Source organism: Tachyglossus aculeatus, chromosome X1 (assembly GCF_015852505.1).
Source record: "Tachyglossus aculeatus isolate mTacAcu1 chromosome X1, mTacAcu1.pri, whole genome shotgun sequence".
In the NCBI taxonomy this organism is placed as follows: domain Eukaryota; kingdom Metazoa; phylum Chordata; class Mammalia; order Monotremata; family Tachyglossidae; genus Tachyglossus; species Tachyglossus aculeatus.
In genome coordinates this window covers 107,596,454-107,603,351 of record NC_052101.1, presented here as the reverse complement: position 1 = coordinate 107,603,351, position 6,898 = coordinate 107,596,454, and the positions used below count along the sequence as shown (strand labels likewise).

The window sequence follows — 6,898 nt, the reverse complement described above, 5'->3', positions numbered from 1 at the left end:
CCTCCCCAGTGCTTAGAACAGTGCTTTGCACATAGTAAGCGCTTAATAAATACCATTATTATTATTATCATTATTATTACTATTATTATTGACCTACTCCCCTGTGGCATCTTGGGGGATAGCATCTGCCATGAACCCAATGCACATGTAATGAGTCCCACTCGGCTTCTTAAGCTGGCCCGCATTTTCAGTCAGTCAGTCAATCGTATTTGCTGAGCGCTTACTGTGTGCGGAGCACTGTACTAAGCACTTGGAAGAGTACAATATAACAGACACATTCTCTGCCCACAACGAGCTTTTCAAAAACTGTTAGATATGTGTAGTACATTCTCTACTCCACAGGGAATGATAAAGCCCCCTCACCTCGATGTTTTTATCAGTCAGTCAATCAGTGTCATTTATTGAGCTCTCGTTGTGTACAGAGCACTGTATTAAGCGCTTGGGAGATTACAGTACAATAGAGTTGGTAGACATTCCCTGCCCCCCAAGCTTTTGCTCCCTTTTTTCCATCATCCACACATCCCTTTCCTCCATAAACATCAGCTCGTGCTCTCTCTGCTGCTTCACTTCCGTTCTTAGAAGCAGCCAGGAAGCATGTGGCTTAGTTCATTTATTCATTCATCATCATCATCATCAATCGTATTTATTGAGCACGTACTATGTGCAGAGCACTGTACTAAGTGCTTGGGAAGTACAAATTGGCAACATATAGAGACAGTCCCTACCCAGCAGTGGGCTCACATTCATTCAATCGTATTTATTGAGCGCTTCCTGTGTGCAGAGTACTGTACTAGGTGCCTGGGAGAGTACAATACAACAATAAACGGACACATTCCCTGCCCACAAGGAGCTCACAGTCCAGAGGGGGAAGACAGACACCAATACAAATAAATAAATTACAGATATGTAATTAAGCAAGTGATGCCCCTCTCAAGGTTCGCACCTGGAGAGTTTCCAGTCCTCTACCAGTCTCGACTACGGAAGGGAGAGTCAAGCAGAGGCAGACCCATTCCATTCCTAGCTTGGCCAGTGGCTAGCTAGTGGAAGGCAATCTGTGACAAGTCAAAACCCCACTGTGCTACAGGGCAGCAGCGGTGTGGGAGGGAGTAGAGGGCAGAGACTCAAGTTTACTGGGCGGAAGAAGATAATGACAAACCACTTCCGTATTTTTACCAAGAAAACTCTACGGATTCACTACCAGAGCAATTGCAGATGGAGGTGGGGCTTTCTGGCACCGCTATGGGTCGGAGACAAATCGACAGCGTAAGACAAGACATAAGTGCTGCGGGGCTGGAAGGGGGGAAGAATTAAGGGAGCAAGTCAGGGTGAGGCCGAAGGGAATGGGAGAAGAGGAAAGTGGGGGCCTAGTCCGGGAAGGCCTATTGGAGGATCCAGGTTCTCAATAAGACTTTGAAGGTGGGGAGAGTAATGACATGCAAATTCGTGAAGCATTCCATATTTTTCATCCTCCAAACTAGCTATCTTCCCCACTTCAAAGCCCTACGGAGAGCTCACCTCCTCCAGGAGGCCTTCCCAGACTGAACCCGCCTTTTCCTCTGCTCCTCCTCCCCTCCCCATTGCCCCTACTCCCTCCCTCCGCTCTACCCCCCTTCCCTGCCCCACAGCACTTGTGTATATTTGTACATATTTATTGTTCTATTTATTTTATTAATGATTCATTCATTCATTCAATCATATTTGTTGAGCGCTTACTGTGTGCAGAGCACTGTACTAAGCGCTTGGGAAGTACAAGTCGGCAATATATAGAGACAGTTCCTACCCAACAATGGGCTCACAGTCTAGAAGGGGGAGACAGACAACAAAACAAAACATGTAGACAGGTATCAAAATTGTCAGAATAAACAGAATTATAGCTATATGTACATATGTAAATATGTACAAGTAAAATAGAGTAATAAATCTGTACAAATATGTACAAGTGCTATGGGGAGGGGAAGGAGGTAACGTGGGGGGGGATGGGGAGGAGGAGTGGAAAAAAGGGGCTCAGTCTGGGAAAGCCTCCTGGAGGAGGTGAGCTCTCAGTAGGACTTTGAAGGGAGGAAGAGAGCTAGCTTGGAGGATGTGTGCAGGGAGGGCATTCCAGGCCAGGGGAAGGATGTGGGCCGGGGACTGACGGTGGGCCAGGTGAGAATGAGGCACAGTGAGGAGGTTAGCGGCAGAGGAGCGGAGGGTGCCAGCTGGGCTGTAGAAGGAGAGAAGGGAGGTGAGGTAGGAGGGGTGAGGTGATGGAGAGCCTTGAAGCCGAGAGTGAGGAGTTTTTGCTTCATGCGAAGGTTGATCATCATCAATCGTATTTATTGAGCGCTTACTATGTGCAGAGCACTGTACTAAGCGCTTGGGAAGTACAAATTGGCAACATATAGAGACAGTCCCTACCCAACAGTGGGCTCACAGTCTAAATAGGCAACCCCTGGAGATTTTTGAGGAGGGGAGTGACATGCCCAGAGCGTTTCTGTACAAAGATAATCCAGGCAGCAGAGTGAAGTATAGACTGAAGTGGGGAGAGACAGGAGGATGGGAGATCAGAGAGGAGGCTGATGCAGTAATGATGTATATCTATCTATAATTGTATTTATCTATTTTGATGCTACTGATGCCTGCCTACTTGTTTTGTTTTGTGAGCCTGTTGTTGGGTAGGGATTGTCTCTATCTGTTGCCGAATTGTACTTTCCAAGCTCTTAGTACAGTGCTCTTCACACAGTAAGTGCTCAATAAATACGATTGAATGAATGAATGAATGAACTCTGTCGGATTAGAAGGGGGAGGGCATTCCAGGCCAGAGGCAGGACGTGGTCTAGGGGTCGGGTGCGAGACAGGTGAGGTGGAGGCACAGTGAGAAGGTTAGCACTAGAGGAGTGAAGTATGCAGACTGGGTTGTAGAAGAGTAGCGAGGTGAGGTAGGAGGGGGGCAAGGTGGTGGAGTGCTTTAAAGCCAATGGTGAGGAGTATTTGTCTGACACAGAGGTGGATGGGCAACCCCTGGAGTTTTTTGAGGAGCGGGATGATATACCCTGAAAGTTTAAATAGAAAAATGTAGAAAAATGCTTAGTGAGAAGCAGGGTAGCCTAATGGAAAGAGCACAGGCCTGGGAGTCTGAGGAACTGTGTTTTAATCCTGCCTCTGCCCCTTGCCTGCTGTGGGACCTTGGGGAAGTCATTTAACTTCTCTGTGCCTCAGTTTTGACATCTGTAAACACGGGCTTAACTATCTGTTCTCCCTCCCTCCGAAACTGCGAGTCTCATATGGGACAAAAACTGTCTGATCTGAATGAACTGTGTTTACCCCAGTGCTTGGCCCCCAACAAATACCACAATCATCACTATTATTGTCTCCTCTTGCTACCACTGGGCCTCTCTCCCCTTTCCCACATTGCTAATGACAGGTGACTTCTCCCATTCGAATTTTTCCCCTACAAGCCAGAGTTCCCACGGTTGTGTTGCAGCAGTCGGAGAACAAGAAGAATAGAGTTTCTAGGTGAGGAGAAGTCATGTAAGTGTCTTGTGGGCAGGGATCACGCCTACCAACTCTGTTGTACTCTCACAAGCGCTCAGTACAGTGCTCTGCACACGGTAAATGCTCAATAAATACCATTGATTGATGGACTGATTGATAGACTGATCAACTGTTTTGTCCTCATATGGGGTGGCCTTATCCTGGCACCTATCATTTAACTGGCCCTTTTTCATGACCAGTAAGGTCAACTGAGCGTCCCTCGATTTTCATAGATAAGTCTTTCCTTTCCCTATCCACAGCCTAAAATAACCCCCTCCCCCAAATATATATTTCTGTCCAAGTCTGTGTCAAATTGAATCTGCTTTATTGTCTTGAAAAATCTCTGCTTGTGGCTGTGTAGAATCTTTTTTCGGTATCCTTTGCTGCCCCCCTGTGGCCATTTGTTGAAACAGCTCAGTACCTTGAGTCATTCATTCATTCAATCGTATTGATTGAGCGCTTACTGTGTGCAGAGCACTGTACTAAGCGCTTGGGAAGCACAAGTTGGCAACATATAGAGACGGTCCCTACCCAACAACGGGCTCGCAGTCTAGAAGGGGGAGACAGACAACAAAACAAAACATATGGAGAGGTGTCAAGTCAGAATAAATAGAAATACAGCTAGATGCACATCATTAACAAAATAGAATAGTAAATATGTACAAGTAAAATAAATAGAGTAATACATCTGTACAAACATATATACAGGTGCTGTGGGGAGGGGAAGGAGGTAGGGAGGGGGGGATGGGGAGAGTACCTCGCTACTCTCCTACTACAGCCCAGCCCGCACACTTTGCTCTTCTAGCTCCAATCTTGTGCCCCAATCTTGTCTATCTCACCACTGACCCCTTTCCCACATCCTCCCCCTAGCCTGGAATTCCCTCCTCCTCCATATACACCACTCTCCCCACCTTCAAAGCATTACTAAGGTCACGTCTCCTCCATGAGGCCTTCCCAGATTAAACCCTCTTTTCCCCATCTCCCTCTTCTTTCTGCATTGTTTATGCACTTGACCTTTGGGCACTTGATAGTCACCCCACCCTAACCCCGCAGCACCTTTGTACATATGTCTAAATTATATACTATACATTATTTATTTATATTAACGTCTGTTTCCCCCTGTTGACTATATCCCCTGTGGGCAGGGAACATGTCTACCATCTCTGTTGTATCAAATCAGTTAATCAATCGTATTTATTGAGCACTTACTGTGTGCAGAGCACTGCACTAAGAGCTCGGGAGAGTACAGTATAATAGAGTTGGTAGACATGTTCCCTGCCCCCAGTAAGCTTACAGTCTAGAGGGGTAGACAGACATTAATATAAATAAATAAATTATGGATATGTACATAAATGCTGTGGGGTGGGAAGAGGGGTGAATACAGGGTGCAAATCCAAGTGCGTTGTTGACACAGAAGGCGGGGGGAGTGCAGTGCTGTCCTCACAGTATGTGCTCAATCAACACCATTGATGATGATGATGATGAATGTATGTGGCACTGTGTGTGTTACTCTGGGCAAGGATTGTAACATAATGACATAATATGGAATATTTTGCAGAAGTCCCCTCAGACCTACGTCTAGAGCACAAAAATAGTAAAAGCAAATGACAAATACAGTCTACTAATGACGTTATTCACACAATTAGAGAATTTCAAAATGGCCATTCCTCAAAAGGTCTGAGCAGAAAATCCTCTGAGTGGTGTGGCAGCCCCTCTGCCTTTCTGTCCGCTGCCCCAACTGTGGGTGCTCCCTGATGTGGCTGCCAACCTCCCTTACCACCTGAAGCCAGTCCTGTAGCCACCCTATGTGGCGATTGATTGATTGTAGACCAACCTGTCTAGCCTTTCCTTTTCCTCCTCTGTAGCCCAAAATAGAAGTTCCAAAAAATTTTACATGCCATATTGAACCAATCTATTGAACAAAAGTTTTCTTATTTCTGATTTCTGATTTCTATTTGAAATCAAGAATCAGGATCTGTTATGTCTAAGATTTTTCTTCTCCAGTCTCTGCTGCCTCTGTGTGGCCATTTGTTGCCACAAACAGTGTCAAATCATCTTCAAATTATGCTGCATTCAGACCAGACATAGTAATGACAATAATAATGACAATAATAATGACGGCATTTGTTAAGCGCTTACTATGTGCCTAGCCCTGTTTTAAGCACTGGAGGAGATACAAGGCAATCAGGTTGTTCCACATGGGGCTTACAGTCCTAATCCCCATTTTACAGATGAGGTAGCTGAGGCACAGAGAAGTTGTGACTCTTGTGCAGTCTCTTTTGCAGGCTTCTCCTCCCCATCCCATCCCCTTACTGTGGAAGTTCCTCAAGGTTCAGTTCTTGGTCCCCTTCTGTTCTCGATCTACACTCACTCCCTTGGTGACCTCATTCGCTCCCACGGCTTCAACTATCATCTCTACGCTGATGACACCCAAATCTACATCTCTGCCCCTGCTCTCCCCCCCTCCCTCCAGGCTCGCATCTCCTCCTGCCTTCAGGACATCTCCATCTGGATGTCTGCCCGCCACCTAAAACTCAACATGTCCAAGACTGAACTCCTTGTCTTCCCTCCCAAACCCTGCCCTCTCCCTGACTTTCCCATCACTGTTGACGGCACTACCATCCTTCCCGTCTCACAGGCCCGCAACCTTGGTGTTGGACTCCACTCTCTTGTTCACCCCCACATCCAAGCCGTCACCAAAACCTGCCGGTCTCAGCTCCACAACATTGCCGAGATCCACCCTTTCCTCTCCATCCAAACCACTACCCTGCTCGTTCAAGCTCTCATCCTATCCCATCTGGACCGCTGTATCAGCCTCCTCTCCGATCTCCCATCCTCTTGTCTCTCCCCACTTCAATCCATACTTCACGCCGCTGCCCGGATTGTCTTTGTCCAGAAACGCTCTGGGCATGTTACTCCCTTCCTCAAAAATCTCCAGTGGCTACCAATCAACCTGCGCATCAGGCAGAAACTCCTCACCCTCGGCTTCCAGGCTCTCCATCACCTCGCCCCCTCCTACCTCACCTCCCTTCTCTCCTTCTACAGCCCAGCCCACACCCTCTGCTCCTCGGCCGCTAATCTCCTCACCGTGCTTCATTCTCGCCTGTCCCGCCGTCGACCCCTGGCCCACGTCATCCCCCTGGCCTGGAATGCCCTCCCTCCCAACAGCCGCCAAGCTAGCTCTTTTCCTCCCTTCAAGGCCCTACTGAGAGCTCACTTCCTCCAGGAGCCCTTCCCAGACTGAGCCCCCTCCTTCCTCTCCCCGTCCTCCCGCTCTCCACCCCCCCACGTTACCTCCTTCCCTTCCCCACAGCACCTGTATATATGTTTGTACGTATTTATTTGTCTATTCATTTATTTATTTATTTTACTTGTACATATCTAT

General features: G+C 47.4%; 1 non-coding gene across 1 annotated transcript; it reads left to right on the top strand.

The window, feature by feature from the left end:
• Nucleotides 1-925: 925 nt before the first annotated feature.
• LOC119920643 lies at nucleotides 926-1,063 on the top strand. The gene has a single exon (XR_005448374.1). It is a non-coding gene; the product is annotated as a small nucleolar RNA SNORA7 (small nucleolar RNA).
• Nucleotides 1,064-6,898: the final 5,835 nt, after the last annotated feature.